Source organism: Podarcis gaigeae (genome assembly GCF_964106915.1).
Source record: "Podarcis gaigeae genome assembly, chromosome: 1".
NCBI lineage: Eukaryota > Metazoa > Chordata > Lepidosauria > Squamata > Lacertidae > Podarcis > Podarcis gaigeae.
In genome coordinates this window covers 138,375,236-138,392,115 of record NC_139678.1, presented here as the reverse complement: position 1 = coordinate 138,392,115, position 16,880 = coordinate 138,375,236, and positions in this window count along the sequence as shown.

The window sequence follows — 16,880 nt, the reverse complement described above, 5'->3', positions numbered from 1 at the left end:
TTGCGCTTCCATATGCGTAGAAAGAAGACGAATTAGCTTTGATAGGGCTTATTTCAATTCGCATGGTGTTTTATGGGAGTGCACCAGAATCACCTCCAACCAAAGCAAAAAGGTGTTTTGGGTTCCATCCACTAAAAAAGAAAGAAGATAAAGCTCTGATTGGTTTTGTTGCAAATTGGTGTTTTTGGGGTTAGAATGCACATTCGCTCAAAAATCTCAGAATGAAATGTTTCTTAACAGCCGTAATCAAGCATAGGTGTTTTGGTTCCATCTGAATAGAAAGTGGACGAAAAACTTTGGATTGTTCTTTCCATGTTCTTTCCACCCAAAAATATCAAAGCGAAGTGTAATAATCCTAAACCTCCCCAAACAGGATGTTTTGCCTTCCAGCTACATAGAAAGAAGAATTTTGGATTTCGCTTATTTCACATCGTGTTCCGTGGTGTTAATGCTCATTAACCCAGAAATCTCAAAGTATGTGTAATGAGTCCCAAATAACACAAAACCGTCTTTTCGCTTCCATATGCGTAGAAAGAAGACGTATAAGCTTTGATAGGGCTTATTTCAATTCGCATGGTGTTTTATGGGTGTGCACCAGAATCACCTCCAACCAAAGCAAAAAGGTGTTTTGGGTTCCATCCACTAAAAAAGAAAGAAGATAAAGCTCTGATTGGTTTTGTTGCAAATTGGTGTTTTTGGGGTTAGAATGCACATTCGCTCAAAAATCTCAGAGTGAAATTTTTCTTAACAGCCCTAATCAAGCATAGGTGTTTTGGTTCCATCTCAATAGAAAGTGGACCAAAAAGTTTGGATTGTTCTTTCCATGTTCTTTCCACCCAAAAATAGCAAAGCGAAGTGTAATGATCCTAAACCTCCCCAAACAGGATGTTTTGCGTTCCAGCTACATAAAAAGAAGAATTTTGGATTTCGCTTATTTCAAATCGTGTTCCGTGGTTTAATGCTCATTAACCCAGAAATCGCAAAGTATGTGTAATGAGTCCCAAATAACACAAAACCGTCTTTGCGCTTCCATATGCGTAGAAAGAAGACGAATAAGTTTTGATAGGGCTTATTTCAATTCGCATGGTTTTATGGGTGTGCACCAGAATCACCTCCAACCAAAGCAAAAAGGTGTTTTGGGTTCCTTCCACTAAAAAAGAAAGAAGATAAAGTTCTGATTGGTTTTGTTGCAAATTGGTGTTTTTGGGGTTAGAATGCACATTCGCTCAAAAATCTCAGAATGAAATGTTTCTTAGCCGTAATCAAGCATAGGTGTTTTGGTTCCATCTCAATAGAAAGTGGATCAAAAAGTTTGGATTGTTCTTTCCACCCAAAAATAGCAAAGCGAAGTGTAATGATCCTAAACCTCCCCAAACAGGATGTTTTGCGTTCCAGCTACATAGAAAGAAGAATTTTGGATTTCGCTTATTTCAAATCGTGTTCCGTGGTGTTAATGCTCATTAACCCAGAAATCGCAAAGTATGTGTAATGAGTCCCAAATAACACAAAACCGTCTTTGCGCTTCCATATGCGTAGAAAGAAGACGAATAAGCTTTGATAGGGCTTATTTCAATTCGCATGGTGTTTTATGGGTGTGCACCAGAATCACCTCCAACCAAAGCAAAAAGGTGTTTTGGGTTCCTTCCACTAAAAAAGAAAGAAGATAAAGCTCTGATTGGTTTTGTTGCAAATTGGTGTTTTTGGGGTTAGAATGCACATTCGCTCAAAAATCTCAGAATGAAATGTTTCTTAACAGCCGTAATCAAGCATAGGTGTTTTGGTTCCATCTCAATAGAAAGTGGACCAAAAAGTTTGGATTGTTCTTTCCATGTTCTTTCCACCCAAAAATAGCAAAGCGAAGTGTAATGATCCTAAACCTCCCCAAACAGGATGTTTTGCGTTCCAGCTACATAGAAAGAAGAATTTTGGATTTCGCTTATTTCAAATCGTGTTCCGTGGTGTTAATGCTCATTAACCCAGAAATCGCAAAGTATGTGTAATGAGTCCCAAATAACAACAAAACCGTCTTTTCGCTTCCATATGCGTAGAAAGAAGACGAATAAGCTTTGATAGGGCTTATTTCAATTCGCATGGTGTTTTATGGGTGTGCACCAGAATCACCTCCAACCAAAGCAAAAAGGTCTTTTGGGTTCCTTCCACTAAAAAAGAAAGAAGATAAAGCTCTGATTGGTTTTGTTGCAAATTGGTGTTTTTGGGGTTAGAATGCACATTCGCTCAAAAATCTCAGAATGAAATGTTTCTTAACAGCCGTAATCAAGCATAGGTGTTTTGGTTCCATCTCAATGGAAAGTGGACCAAAAAGTTTGGATTGTTCTTTCCATGTTCTTTCCACCCAAAAATAGCAAAGCGAAGTGTAATGATCCTAAACCTCCCCAAACAGGATGTTTTGCGTTCCAGCTACATAGAAAGAAGAATTTTGGATTTCGCTTATTTCAAGTCGTGTTCCGTGGTGTTAATGCTCATTAACCCAGAAATCGCAAAGTATGTGTAATGAGTCCCAAATAACACAAAACCGTCTTTGCGCTTCCATATGCGTAGAAAGAAGACGAATAAGCTTTGATAGGGCTTATTTCAATTCGCATGGTGTTTTATGGGTGTGCACCAGAATCACCTCCAACCAAAGCAAAAAGGTGTTTTGGGTTCCTTCCACTAAAAAAGAAAGAAGATAAAGCTCTGATTGGTTTTGTTGCAAATTGGTGTTTTTGGGGTTAGAATGCACATTCGCTCAAAAATCTCAGAATGAAATGTTTCTTAACAGCCGTAATCAAGCATAGGTGTTTTGGTTCCATCTCAATAGAAAGTGGACCAAAAAGTTTGGATTGTTCTTTCCATGTTCTTTCCACCCAAAAATAGCAAAGCGAAGTGTAATGATCCTAAACCTCCCCAAACAGGATGTTTTGCGTTCCAGCTACATAGAAAGAAGAATTTTGGATTTCGCTTATTTCAAATCGTGTTCCGTGGTGTTAATGCTCATTAACCCAGAAATCGCAAAGTATGTGTAATGAGTCCCAAATAACAACAAAACCGTCTTTGCACTTCCATATGCGTAGAAAGAAGACGAATAAGCTTTGATAGGGCTTATTTCAATTCGCATGGTGTTTTATGGGTGTGCACCAGAATCACCTCCAACCAAAGCAAAAAGGTGTTTTGGGTTCCTTCCACTAAAAAAGAAAGAAGATAAAGCTCTGATTGGTTTTGTTGCAAATTGGTGTTTTTGGGGTTAGAATGCACATTCGCTCAAAAATCTCAGAATGAAATGTTTCTTAACAGCCGTAATCAAGCATAGGTGTTTTGGTTCCATCTAAATAGAAAGTGGACCAAAAAGTTTGGATTGTTCTTTCCATGTTCTTTCCACCCAAAAATAGCAAAGCGAAGTGTAATGATCCTAAACCTCCCCAAACAGGATGTTTTGCGTTCCAGCTACATAGAAAGAAGAATTTTGGATTTCGCTTATTTCAGATCGTGTTCAGTGGTGTTAATGCTCATTAACGCAGAAATCGCAAAGTATGTGTAATGAGTCCCAAATAACACAAAACCGTCTTTGCGCTTCCATATGCGTAGAAAGAAGACGAATTAGCTTTGATAGGGCTTATTTCAATTCGCATGGTGTTTTATGGGAGTGCACCAGAATCACCTCCAACCAAAGCAAAAAGGTGTTTTGGGTTCCATCCACTAAAAAAGAAAGAAGATAAAGCTCTGATTGGTTTTGTTGCAAATTGGTGTTTTTGGGGTTAGAATGCACATTCGCTCAAAAATCTCAGAATGAAATGTTTCTTAACAGCCGTAATCAAGCATAGGTGTTTTGGTTCCATCTGAATAGAAAGTGGACGAAAAACTTTGGATTGTTCTTTCCATGTTCTTACCACCCAAAAATATCAAAGCGAAGTGTAATAATCCTAAACCTCCCCAAACAGGATGTTTTGCGTTCCAGCTACATAGAAAGAAGAATTTTGGATTTCGCTTATTTCAAATCGTGTTCCGTGGTTTAATGCTCATTAACCCAGAAATCGCAAAGTATGTGTAATGAGTCCCAAATAACACAAAACCGTCTTTGCGCTTCCATATGCGTATAAAGAAGACGAATTAGCTTTGATAGGGCTTATTTGAATTCGCATGGTGTTTTATGGGAGTGCACCAGAATCACCTCCAACCAAAGCAAAAAGGTGTTTTGGGTTCCTTCCACTAAAAAAGAAAGAAGATAAAGTTCTGATTGGTTTTGTTGCAAATTGGTGTTTTTGGGGTTAGAATGCACATTCGCTCAAAAATCTCAGAATGAAATGTTTCTTAACAGCCGTAATCAAGCATAGGTGTTTTGGTTCCATCTCAATAGAAAGCGGACCAAAAAGTTTGGATTGTTCTTTCCATGTTCTTTCCACCCAAAAATAGCAAAGCGAAGTGTAATGATCCTACACCTCCCCGAACAGGATGTTTTGCGTTCCAGCTCCAAAAAAGAAGAATTTTGGATTTCGCTTATTTCAAATCGTGTTCAGTGGTGTTAATGCTCATTAACCCAGAAATCGCAAAGTATGTGTAATGAGTCCCAAATAACACAAAACCGTCTTTGCGCTTCCATATGCGTAGAAAGAAGACGAATTAGCTTTGATAGGGCTTATTTCAATTCGCATGGTGTTTTATGGGTGTGCACCAGAATCACCTCCAACCAAAGCAAAAAGGTCTTTTGGGTTCCATCCGCTAAAAAAGAAAGAAGATAAAGCTCTGATAGGTTTTGTTGCAAATTGGTGTTTTGGGGGTTAGAATGCACATTCGCTCAAAAATCTCAGAGTGAAATTTTTCTTAACAGCCCTAATCAAGCATAGGTGATTATGGTTCCATCTCAATAGAAAGCGGACGAAAAAGTTTGGATTTTCTTTCCATGTTCTTTCCACCCACAAATAGCAAAGCGAATTGTAATGAGCCTAAACCTCCCCAAACAGGATGTTTTGCCTTCCAGCTACATAGAAAGAAGAATTTTGGATTTCGCTTATTTCACATCGTGTTCCGTGGTGTTAATGCTCATTAACCCAGAAATCGCAAAGTATGTGTAATGAGTCCCAAATAACACAAAACCGTCTTTTCGCTTCCATATGCGTAGAAAGAAGACGTATAAGCTTTGATAGGGCTTATTTCAATTCGCATGGTGTTTTATGGGTGTGCACCAGAATCACCTCCAACCAAAGCAAAAAGGTGTTTTGGGTTCCATCCACTTAAAAAGAAAGAAGATAAAGCTCTGATTGGTTTTGTTGCAAATTGGTGTTTTTGGGGTTAGAATGCACATTCGCTCAAAAATCTCAGAGTGAAATTTTTCTTAACAGCCCTAATCAAGCATAGGTGTTTTGGTTCCATCTCAATAGAAAGTGGACCAAAAAGTTTGGATTGTTCTTTCCATGTTCTTTCCACCCAAAAATAGCAAAGCGAAGTGTAATGATCCTAAACCTCCCCAAACAGGATGTTTTGCGTTCCAGCTACATAGAAAGAAGAATTTTGGATTTCGCTTATTTCAAATCGTGTTCCGTGGTGTTAATGCTCATTAACCCAGAAATCGCAAAGTATGTGTAATGAGTCCCAAATAACACAAAACCGTCTTTGCGCTTCCATATGCGTAGAAAGAAGACGAATAAGCTTTGATAGGGCTTATTTCAATTCGCATGGTGTTTTATGGGTGTGCACCAGAATCACCTCCAACCAAAGCAAAAAGGTGTTTTGGGTTCCTTCCACTAAAAAAGAAAGAAGATAAAGCTCTGATTGGTTTTGTTGCAAATTGGTGTTTTTGGGGTTAGAATGCACATTCGCTCAAAAATCTCAGAATGAAATGTTTCTTAACAGCCGTAATCAAGCATAGGTGTTTTGGTTCCATCTGAATAGAAAGTGGACGAAAAACTTTGGATTGTTCTTTCCATGTTCTTACCACCCAAAAATATCAAAGCGAAGTGTAATAATCCTAAACCTCCCCAAACAGGATGTTTTGCGTTCCAGCTACATAGAAAGAAGAATTTTGGATTTCGCTTATTTCAAATCGTGTTCCGTGGTTTAATGCTCATTAACCCAGAAATCGCAAAGTATGTGTAATGAGTCCCAAATAACACAAAACCGTCTTTGCGCTTCCATATGCGTATAAAGAAGACGAATTAGCTTTGATAGGGCTTATTTGAATTCGCATGGTGTTTTATGGGAGTGCACCAGAATCACCTCCAACCAAAGCAAAAAGGTGTTTTGGGTTCCTTCCACTAAAAAAGAAAGAAGATAAAGTTCTGATTGGTTTTGTTGCAAATTGGTGTTTTTGGGGTTAGAATGCACATTCGCTCAAAAATCTCAGAATGAAATGTTTCTTAACAGCCGTAATCAAGCATAGGTGTTTTGGTTCCATCTCAATAGAAAGCGGACCAAAAAGTTTGGATTGTTCTTTCCATGTTCTTTCCACCCAAAAATAGCAAAGCGAAGTGTAATGATCCTACACCTCCCCGAACAGGATGTTTTGCGTTCCAGCTCCAAAAAAGAAGAATTTTGGATTTCGCTTATTTCAAATCGTGTTCAGTGGTGTTAATGCTCATTAACCCAGAAATCGCAAAGTATGTGTAATGAGTCCCAAATAACACAAAACCGTCTTTGCGCTTCCATATGCGTAGAAAGAAGACGAATTAGCTTTGATAGGGCTTATTTCAATTCGCATGGTGTTTTATGGGTGTGCACCAGAATCACCTCCAACCAAAGCAAAAAGGTCTTTTGGGTTCCATCCGCTAAAAAAGAAAGAAGATAAAGCTCTGATAGGTTTTGTTGCAAATTGGTGTTTTGGGGGTTAGAATGCACATTCGCTCAAAAATCTCAGAGTGAAATTTTTCTTAACAGCCCTAATCAAGCATAGGTGATTATGGTTCCATCTCAATAGAAAGCGGACGAAAAAGTTTGGATTTTCTTTCCATGTTCTTTCCACCCACAAATAGCAAAGCGAATTGTAATGAGCCTAAACCTCCCCAAACAGGATGTTTTGCCTTCCAGCTACATAGAAAGAAGAATTTTGGATTTCGCTTATTTCACATCGTGTTCCGTGGTGTTAATGCTCATTAACCCAGAAATCGCAAAGTATGTGTAATGAGTCCCAAATAACACAAAACCGTCTTTTCGCTTCCATATGCGTAGAAAGAAGACGTATAAGCTTTGATAGGGCTTATTTCAATTCGCATGGTGTTTTATGGGTGTGCACCAGAATCACCTCCAACCAAAGCAAAAAGGTGTTTTGGGTTCCATCCACTTAAAAAGAAAGAAGATAAAGCTCTGATTGGTTTTGTTGCAAATTGGTGTTTTTGGGGTTAGAATGCACATTCGCTCAAAAATCTCAGAGTGAAATTTTTCTTAACAGCCCTAATCAAGCATAGGTGTTTTGGTTCCATCTCAATAGAAAGTGGACCAAAAAGTTTGGATTGTTCTTTCCATGTTCTTTCCACCCAAAAATAGCAAAGCGAAGTGTAATGATCCTAAACCTCCCCAAACAGGATGTTTTGCGTTCCAGCTACATAGAAAGAAGAATTTTGGATTTCGCTTATTTCAAATCGTGTTCCGTGGTGTTAATGCTCATTAACCCAGAAATCGCAAAGTATGTGTAATGAGTCCCAAATAACACAAAACCGTCTTTGCGCTTCCATATGCGTAGAAAGAAGACGAATAAGCTTTGATAGGGCTTATTTCAATTCGCATGGTGTTTTATGGGTGTGCACCAGAATCACCTCCAACCAAAGCAAAAAGGTGTTTTGGGTTCCTTCCACTAAAAAAGAAAGAAGATAAAGCTCTGATTGGTTTTGTTGCAAATTGGTGTTTTTGGGGTTAGAATGCACATTCGCTCAAAAATCTCAGAATGAAATGTTTCTTAACAGCCGTAATCAAGCATAGGTGTTTTGGTTCCATCTCAATAGAAAGTGGACCAAAAAGTTTGGATTGTTCTTTCCATGTTCTTTCCACCCAAAAATAGCAAAGCGAAGTGTAATGATCCTAAACCTCCCCAAACAGGATGTTTTGCGTTCCAGCTACATAGAAAGAAGAATTTTGGATTTCGATTATTTCAAATCGTGTTCCGTGGTGTTAATGCTCATTAACCCAGAAATCGCAAAGTATGTGTAATGAGTCCCAAATAACAACAAAACCGTCTTTGCGCTTCCATATGCGTAGAAAGAAGACGAATAAGCTTTGATAGGGCTTATTTCAATTCGCATGGTGTTTTATGGGTGTGCACCAGAATCACCTCCAACCAAAGCAAAAAGGTGTTTTGGGTTCCTTCCACTAAAAAAGAAAGAAGATAAAGCTCTGATTGGTTTTGTTGCAAATTGGTGTTTTTGGGGTTAGAATGCACATTCGCTCAAAAATCTCAGAATGAAATGTTTCTTAACAGCCGTAATCAAGCATAGGTGTTTTGGTTCCATCTGAATAGAAAGTGGACGAAAAACTTTGGATTGTTCTTTCCATGTTCTTACCACCCAAAAATAGCAAAGCGAAGTGTAATGATCCTAAACCTCCCCAAACAGGATGTTTTGCGTTCCAGCTACATAGAAAGAAGAATTTTGGATTTCGCTTATTTCAAATCGTGTTCAGTGGTGTTAATGCTCATTAACGCAGAAATCGCAAAGTATGTGTAATGAGTCCCAAATAACACAAAACCGTCTTTGCGCTTCCATATGCGTAGAAAGAAGACGAATTAGCTTTGATAGGGCTTATTTGCATTCGCATGGTGTTTTATGGGAGTGCACCAGAATCACCTCCAACCAAAGCAAAAAGGTGTTTTGGGTTCCTTCCACTAAAAAAGAAAGAAGATAAAGTTCTGATTGGTTTTGTTGCAAATTGGTGTTTTTGGGGTTAGAATGCACATTCGCTCAAAAATCTCAGAATGAAATGTTTCTTAACAGCCGTAATCAAGCATAGGTGTTTTGGTTCCATCTCAATAGAAAGCGGACCAAAAAGTTTGGATTGTTCTTTCCATGTTCTTTCCACCCAAAAATAGCAAAGCGAAGTGTAATGATCCTAAACCTCCCCGAACAGGATGTTTTGCGTTCCAGCTACATAGAAAGAAGAATTTTGGATTTCGCTTATTTCAAATCGTGTTCAGTGGTGTTAATGCTCATTAACCCAGAAATCGCAAAGTATGTGTAATGAGTCCCAAATAACACAAAACCGTCTTTGCGCTTCCATATGCGTAGAAAGAAGACGAATTAGCTTTGATAGGGCTTATTTCAATTCGCATGGTGTTTTATGGGTGTGCACCAGAATCACCTCCAACCAAAGCAAAAAGGTCTTTTGGGTTCCATCCGCTAAAAAAGAAAGAAGATAAAGCTCTGATAGGTTTTGTTGCAAATTGGTGTTTTGGGGGTTAGAATGCACATTCGCTCAAAAATCTCAGAGTGAAATTTTTCTTAACAGCCCTAATCAAGCATAGGTGATTATGGTTCCATCTCAATAGAAAGCGGACGAAAAAGTTTGGATTTTCTTTCCATGTTCTTTCCACCCACAAATAGCAAAGCGAATTGTAATGAGCCTAAACCTCCCCAAACAGGATGTTTTGCCTTCCAGCTACATAGAAAGAAGAATTTTGGATTTCGCTTATTTCACATCGTGTTCCGTGGTGTTAATGCTCATTAACCCAGAAATCTCTAAGTATGTGTAATGAGTCCCAAATAACACAAAACCGTCTTTTCGCTTCCATATGCGTAGAAAGAAGACGTATAAGCTTTGATAGGGCTTATTTCAATTCGCATGGTGTTTTATGGGTGTGCACCAGAATCACCTCCAACCAAAGCAAAAAGGTGTTTTGGGTTCCATCCACTAAAAAAGAAAGAAGATAAAGCTCTGATTGGTTTTGTTGCAAATTGGTGTTTTTGGGGTTAGAATGCACATTCGCTCAAAAATCTCAGAATGAAATGTTTCTTAACAGCCGTAATCAAGCATAGGTGTTTTGGTTCCATCTCAATAGAAAGTGGACCAAAAAGTTTGGATTGTTCTTTCCATGTTCTTTCCACCCAAAAATAGCAAAGCGAAGTGTAATGATCCTAAACCTCCCCAAACAGGATGTTTTGCGTTCCAGCTACATAGAAAGAAGAATTTTGGATTTCGCTTATTTCAAATCGTGTTCCGTGGTGTTAATGCTCATCAACCCAGAAATCGCAAAGTATGTGTAATGAGTCCCAAATAACACAAAACCGTCTTTGCGCTTCCATATGCGTAGAAAGAAGACGAATAAGTTTTGATAGGGCTTATTTCAATTCGCATGGTTTTATGGGTGTGCACCAGAATCACCTCCAACCAAAGCAAAAAGGTGTTTTGGGTTCCTTCCACTAAAAAAGAAAGAAGATAAAGTTCTGATTGGTTTTGTTGCAAATTGGTGTTTTTGGGGTTAGAATGCACATTCGCTCAAAAATCTCAGAATGAAATGTTTCTTAGCCGTAATCAAGCATAGGTGTTTTGGTTCCATCTCAATAGAAAGTGGACCAAAAAGTTTGGATTGTTCTTTCCATGTTCTTTCCACCCAAAAATAGCAAAGCGAAGTGTAATGATCCTAAACCTCCCCAAACAGGATGTTTTGCGTTCCAGCTACATAGAAAGAAGAATTTTGGATTTCGCTTATTTCAAATCGTGTTCAGTGGTGTTAATGCTCATTAACGCAGAAATCGCAAAGTATGTGTAATGAGTCCCAAATAACACAAAACCGTCTTTGCGCTTCCATATGCGTAGAAAGAAGACGAATTAGCTTTGATAGGGCTTATTTCAATTCGCATGGTGTTTTATGGGAGTGCACCAGAATCACCTCCAACCAAAGCAAAAAGGTGTTTTGGGTTCCATCCACTAAAAAAGAAAGAAGATAAAGCTCTGATTGGTTTTGTTGCAAATTGGTGTTTTTGGGGTTAGAATGCACATTCGCTCAAAAATCTCAGAATGAAATGTTTCTTAACAGCCGTAATCAAGCATAGGTGTTTTGGTTCCATCTCAATAGAAAGTGGACCAAAAAGTTTGGATTGTTCTTTCCATGTTCTTTCCACCCAAAAATAGCAAAGCGAAGTGTAATGATCCTAAACCTCCCCAAACAGGATGTTTTGCGTTCCAGCTACATAGAAAGAAGAATTTTGGATTTCGCTTATTTCAAATCGTGTTCAGTGGTGTTAATGCTCATTAACGCAGAAATCGCAAAGTATGTGTAATGAGTCCCAAATAACACAAAACCGTCTTTGCGCTTCCATATGCGTAGAAAGAAGACGAATTAGCTTTGATAGGGCTTATTTCAATTCGCATGGTGTTTTATGGGAGTGCACCAGAATCACCTCCAACCAAAGCAAAAAGGTGTTTTGGGTTCCATCCACTAAAAAAGAAAGAAGATAAAGCTCTGATTGGTTTTGTTGCAAATTGGTGTTTTTGGGGTTAGAATGCACATTCGCTCAAAAATCTCAGAATGAAATGTTTCTTAACAGCCGTAATCAAGCATAGGTGTTTTGGTTCCATCTCAATAGAAAGTGGACGAAAAACTTTGGATTGTTCTTTCCATGTTCTTTCCACCCAAAAATAGCAAAGCGAAGTGTAATAATCCTAAACCTCCCCAAACAGGATGTTTTGCGTTCCAGCTACATAGAAAGAAGAATTTTGGATTTCGCTTATTTCAAATCGTGTTCCGTGGTTTAATGCTCATTAACCCAGAAATCGCAAAGTATGTGTAATGAGTCCCAAATAACACAAAACCGTCTTTGCGCTTCCATATGCGTATAAAGAAGACGAATTAGCTTTGATAGGGCTTATTTGAATTCGCATGGTGTTTTATGGGAGTGCACCAGAATCACCTCCAACCAAAGCAAAAAGGTGTTTTGGGTTCCTTCCACTAAAAAAGAAAGAAGATAAAGTTCTGATTGGTTTTGTTGCAAATTGGTGTTTTTGGGGTTAGAATGCACATTCGCTCAAAAATCTCAGAATGAAATGTTTCTTAACAGCCGTAATCAAGCATAGGTGTTTTGGTTCCATCTCAATAGAAAGTGGACCAAAAAGTTTGGATTGTTCTTTCCATGTTCTTTCCACCCAAAAATAGCAAAGCGAAGTGTAATGATCCTAAACCTCCCCAAACAGGATGTTTTGCGTTCCAGCTACATAGAAAGAAGAATTTTGGATTTCGCTTATTTCAAATCGTGTTCCGTGGTGTTAATGCTCATTAACCCAGAAATCGCAAAGTATGTGTAATGAGTCCCAAATAACACAAAACCGTCTTTGCGCTTCCATATGCGTAGAAAGAAGACGAATTAGCTTTGATAGGGCTTATTTCAATTCGCATGGTGTTTTATGGGTGTGCACCAGAATCACCTCCAACCAAAGCAAAAAGGTCTTTTGGGTTCCATCCGCTAAAAAAGAAAGAAGATAAAGCTCTGATAGGTTTTGTTGCAAATTGGTGTTTTGGGGGTTAGAATGCACATTCGCTCAAAAATCTCAGAGTGAAATTTTTCTTAACAGCCCTAATCAAGCATAGGTGATTATGGTTCCATCTCAATAGAAAGCGGACGAAAAAGTTTGGATTTTCTTTCCATGTTCTTTCCACCCACAAATAGCAAAGCGAATTGTAATGAGCCTAAACCTCCCCAAACAGGATGTTTTGCCTTCCAGCTACATAGAAAGAAGAATTTTGGATTTCGCTTATTTCACATCGTGTTCCGTGGTGTTAATGCTCATTAACCCAGAAATCGCAAAGTATGTGTAATGAGTCCCAAATAACACAAAACCGTCTTTTCGCTTCCATATGCGTAGAAAGAAGACGTATAAGCTTTGATAGGGCTTATTTCAATTCGCATGGTGTTTTATGGGTGTGCACCAGAATCACCTCCAACCAAAGCAAAAAGGTGTTTTGGGTTCCATCCACTAAAAAAGAAAGAAGATAAAGCTCTGATTGGTTTTGTTGCAAATTGGTGTTTTTGGGGTTAGAATGCACATTCGCTCAAAAATCTCAGAGTGAAATTTTTCTTAACAGCCCTAATCAAGCATAGGTGTTTTGGTTCCATCTCAATAGAAAGTGGACCAAAAAGTTTGGATTGTTCTTTCCATGTTCTTTCCACCCAAAAATAGCAAAGCGAAGTGTAATGATCCTAAACCTCCCCAAACAGGATGTTTTGCGTTCCAGCTACATAGAAAGAAGAATTTTGGATTTCGCTTATTTCAAATCGTGTTCCGTGGTGTTAATGCTCATTAACCCAGAAATCGCAAAGTATGTGTAATGAGTCCCAAATAACACAAAACCGTCTTTGCGCTTCCATATGCGTAGAAAGAAGACGAATAAGCTTTGATAGGGCTTATTTCAATTCGCATGGTGTTTTATGGGTGTGCACCAGAATCACCTCCAACCAAAGCAAAAAGGTGTTTTGGGTTCCTTCCACTAAAAAAGAAAGAAGATAAAGCTCTGATTGGTTTTGTTGCAAATTGGTGTTTTTGGGGTTAGAATGCACATTCGCTCAAAAATCTCAGAATGAAATGTTTCTTAACAGCCGTAATCAAGCATAGGTGTTTTGGTTCCATCTCAATAGAAAGTGGACCAAAAAGTTTGGATTGTTCTTTCCATGTTCTTTCCACCCAAAAATAGCAAAGCGAAGTGTAATGATCCTAAACCTCCCCAAACAGGATGTTTTGCGTTCCAGCTACATAGAAAGAAGAATTTTGGATTTCGCTTATTTCAAATCGTGTTCCGTGGTGTTAATGCTCATTAACCCAGAAATCGCAAAGTATGTGTAATGAGTCCCAAATAACAACAAAACCGTCTTTGCGCTTCCATATGCGTAGAAAGAAGACGAATAAGCTTTGATAGGGCTTATTTCAATTCGCATGGTGTTTTATGGGTGTGCACCAGAATCACCTCCAACCAAAGCAAAAAGGTGTTTTGGGTTCCTTCCACTAAAAAAGAAAGAAGATAAAGCTCTGATTGGTTTTGTTGCAAATTGGTGTTTTTGGGGTTAGAATGCACATTCGCTCAAAAATCTCAGAATGAAATGTTTCTTAACAGCCGTAATCAAGCATAGGTGTTTTGGTTCCATCTCAATAGAAAGTGGACCAAAAAGTTTGGATTGTTCTTTCCATGTTCTTTCCACCCAAAAATAGCAAAGCGAAGTGTAATGATCCTAAACCTCCCCAAACAGGATGTTTTGCGTTCCAGCTACATAGAAAGAAGAATTTTGGATTTCGCTTATTTCAAATCGTGTTCAGTGGTGTTAATGCTCATTAACGCAGAAATCGCAAAGTATGTGTAATGAGTCCCAAATAACACAAAACCGTCTTTGCGCTTCCATATGCGTAGAAAGAAGACGAATTAGCTTTGATAGGGCTTATTTGCATTCGCATGGTGTTTTATGGGAGTGCACCAGAATCACCTCCAACCAAAGCAAAAAGGTGTTTTGGGTTCCTTCCACTAAAAAAGAAAGAAGATAAAGTTCTGATTGGTTTTGTTGCAAATTGGTGTTTTTGGGGTTAGAATGCACATTCGCTCAAAAATCTCAGAATGAAATGTTTCTTAACAGCCGTAATCAAGCATAGGTGTTTTGGTTCCATCTCAATAGAAAGCGGACCAAAAAGTTTGGATTGTTCTTTCCATGTTCTTTCCACCCAAAAATAGCAAAGCGAAGTGTAATGATCCTAAACCTCCCCGAACAGGATGTTTTGCGTTCCAGCTACATAGAAAGAAGAATTTTGGATTTCGCTTATTTCAAATCGTGTTCAGTGGTGTTAATGCTCATTAACCCAGAAATCGCAAAGTATGTGTAATGAGTCCCAAATAACACAAAACCGTCTTTGCGCTTCCATATGCGTAGAAAGAAGACGAATTAGCTTTGATAGGGCTTATTTCAATTCGCATGGTGTTTTATGGGTGTGCACCAGAATCACCTCCAACCAAAGCAAAAAGGTCTTTTGGGTTCCATCCGCTAAAAAAGAAAGAAGATAAAGCTCTGATAGGTTTTGTTGCAAATTGGTGTTTTGGGGGTTAGAATGCACATTCGCTCAAAAATCTCAGAGTGAAATTTTTCTTAACAGCCCTAATCAAGCATAGGTGATTATGGTTCCATCTCAATAGAAAGCGGACGAAAAAGTTTGGATTTTCTTTCCATGTTCTTTCCACCCACAAATAGCAAAGCGAATTGTAATGAGCCTAAACCTCCCCAAACAGGATGTTTTGCCTTCCAGCTACATAGAAAGAAGAATTTTGGATTTCGCTTATTTCACATCGTGTTCCGTGGTGTTAATGCTCATTAACCCAGAAATCTCTAAGTATGTGTAATGAGTCCCAAATAACACAAAACCGTCTTTTCGCTTCCATATGCGTAGAAAGAAGACGTATAAGCTTTGATAGGGCTTATTTCAATTCGCATGGTGTTTTATGGGTGTGCACCAGAATCACCTCCAACCAAAGCAAAAAGGTGTTTTGGGTTCCATCCACTAAAAAAGAAACAAGATAAAGCTCTGATTGGTTTTGTTGCAAATTGGTGTTTTTGGGGTTAGAATGCACATTCGCTCAAAAATCTCAGAATGAAATGTTTCTTAACAGCCGTAATCAAGCATAGGTGTTTTGGTTCCATCTCAATAGAAAGTGGACCAAAAAGTTTGGATTGTTCTTTCCATGTTCTTTCCACCCAAAAATAGCAAAGCGAAGTGTAATGATCCTAAACCTCCCCAAACAGGATGTTTTGCGTTCCAGCTACATAGAAAGAAGAATTTTGGATTTCGCTTATTTCAAATCGTGTTCCGTGGTGTTAATGCTCATTAACCCAGAAATCGCAAAGTATGTGTAATGAGTCCCAAATAACACAAAACCGTCTTTGCGCTTCCATATGCGTAGAAAGAAGACGAATAAGTTTTGATAGGGCTTATTTCAATTCGCATGGTTTTATGGGTGTGCACCAGAATCACCTCCAACCAAAGCAAAAAGGTGTTTTGGGTTCCTTCCACTAAAAAAGAAAGAAGATAAAGTTCTGATTGGTTTTGTTGCAAATTGGTGTTTTTGGGGTTAGAATGCACATTCGCTCAAAAATCTCAGAATGAAATGTTTCTTAGCCGTAATCAAGCATAGGTGTTTTGGTTCCATCTCAATAGAAAGTGGACCAAAAAGTTTGGATTGTTCTTTCCATGTTCTTTCCACCCAAAAATAGCAAAGCGAAGTGTAATGATCCTAAACCTCCCCAAACAGGATGTTTTGCGTTCCAGCTACATAGAAAGAAGAATTTTGGATTTCGCTTATTTCAAATCGTGTTCAGTGGTGTTAATGCTCATTAACGCAGAAATCGCAAAGTATGTGTAATGAGTCCCAAATAACACAAAACCGTCTTTGCGCTTCCATATGCGTAGAAAGAAGACGAATTAGCTTTGATAGGGCTTATTTCAATTCGCATGGTGTTTTATGGGAGTGCACCAGAATCACCTCCAACCAAAGCAAAAAGGTGTTTTGGGTTCCATCCACTAAAAAAGAAAGAAGATAAAGCTCTGATTGGTTTTGTTGCAAATTGGTGTTTTTGGGGTTAGAATGCACATTCGCTCAAAAATCTCAGAATGAAATGTTTCTTAACAGCCGTAATCAAGCATAGGTGTTTTGGTTCCATCTCAATAGAAAGTGGACGAAAAACTTTGGATTGTTCTTTCCATGTTCTTTCCACCCAAAAATAGCAAAGCGAAGTGTAATAATCCTAAACCTCCCCAAACAGGATGTTTTGCGTTCCAGCTACATAGAAAGAAGAATTTTGGATTTCGCTTATTTCAAATCGTGTTCCGTGGTTTAATGCTCATTAACCCAGAAATCGCAAAGTATGTGTAATGAGTCCCAAATAACACAAAACCGTCTTTGCGCTTCCATATGCGTAGAAAGAAGACGAATTAGCTTTGATAGG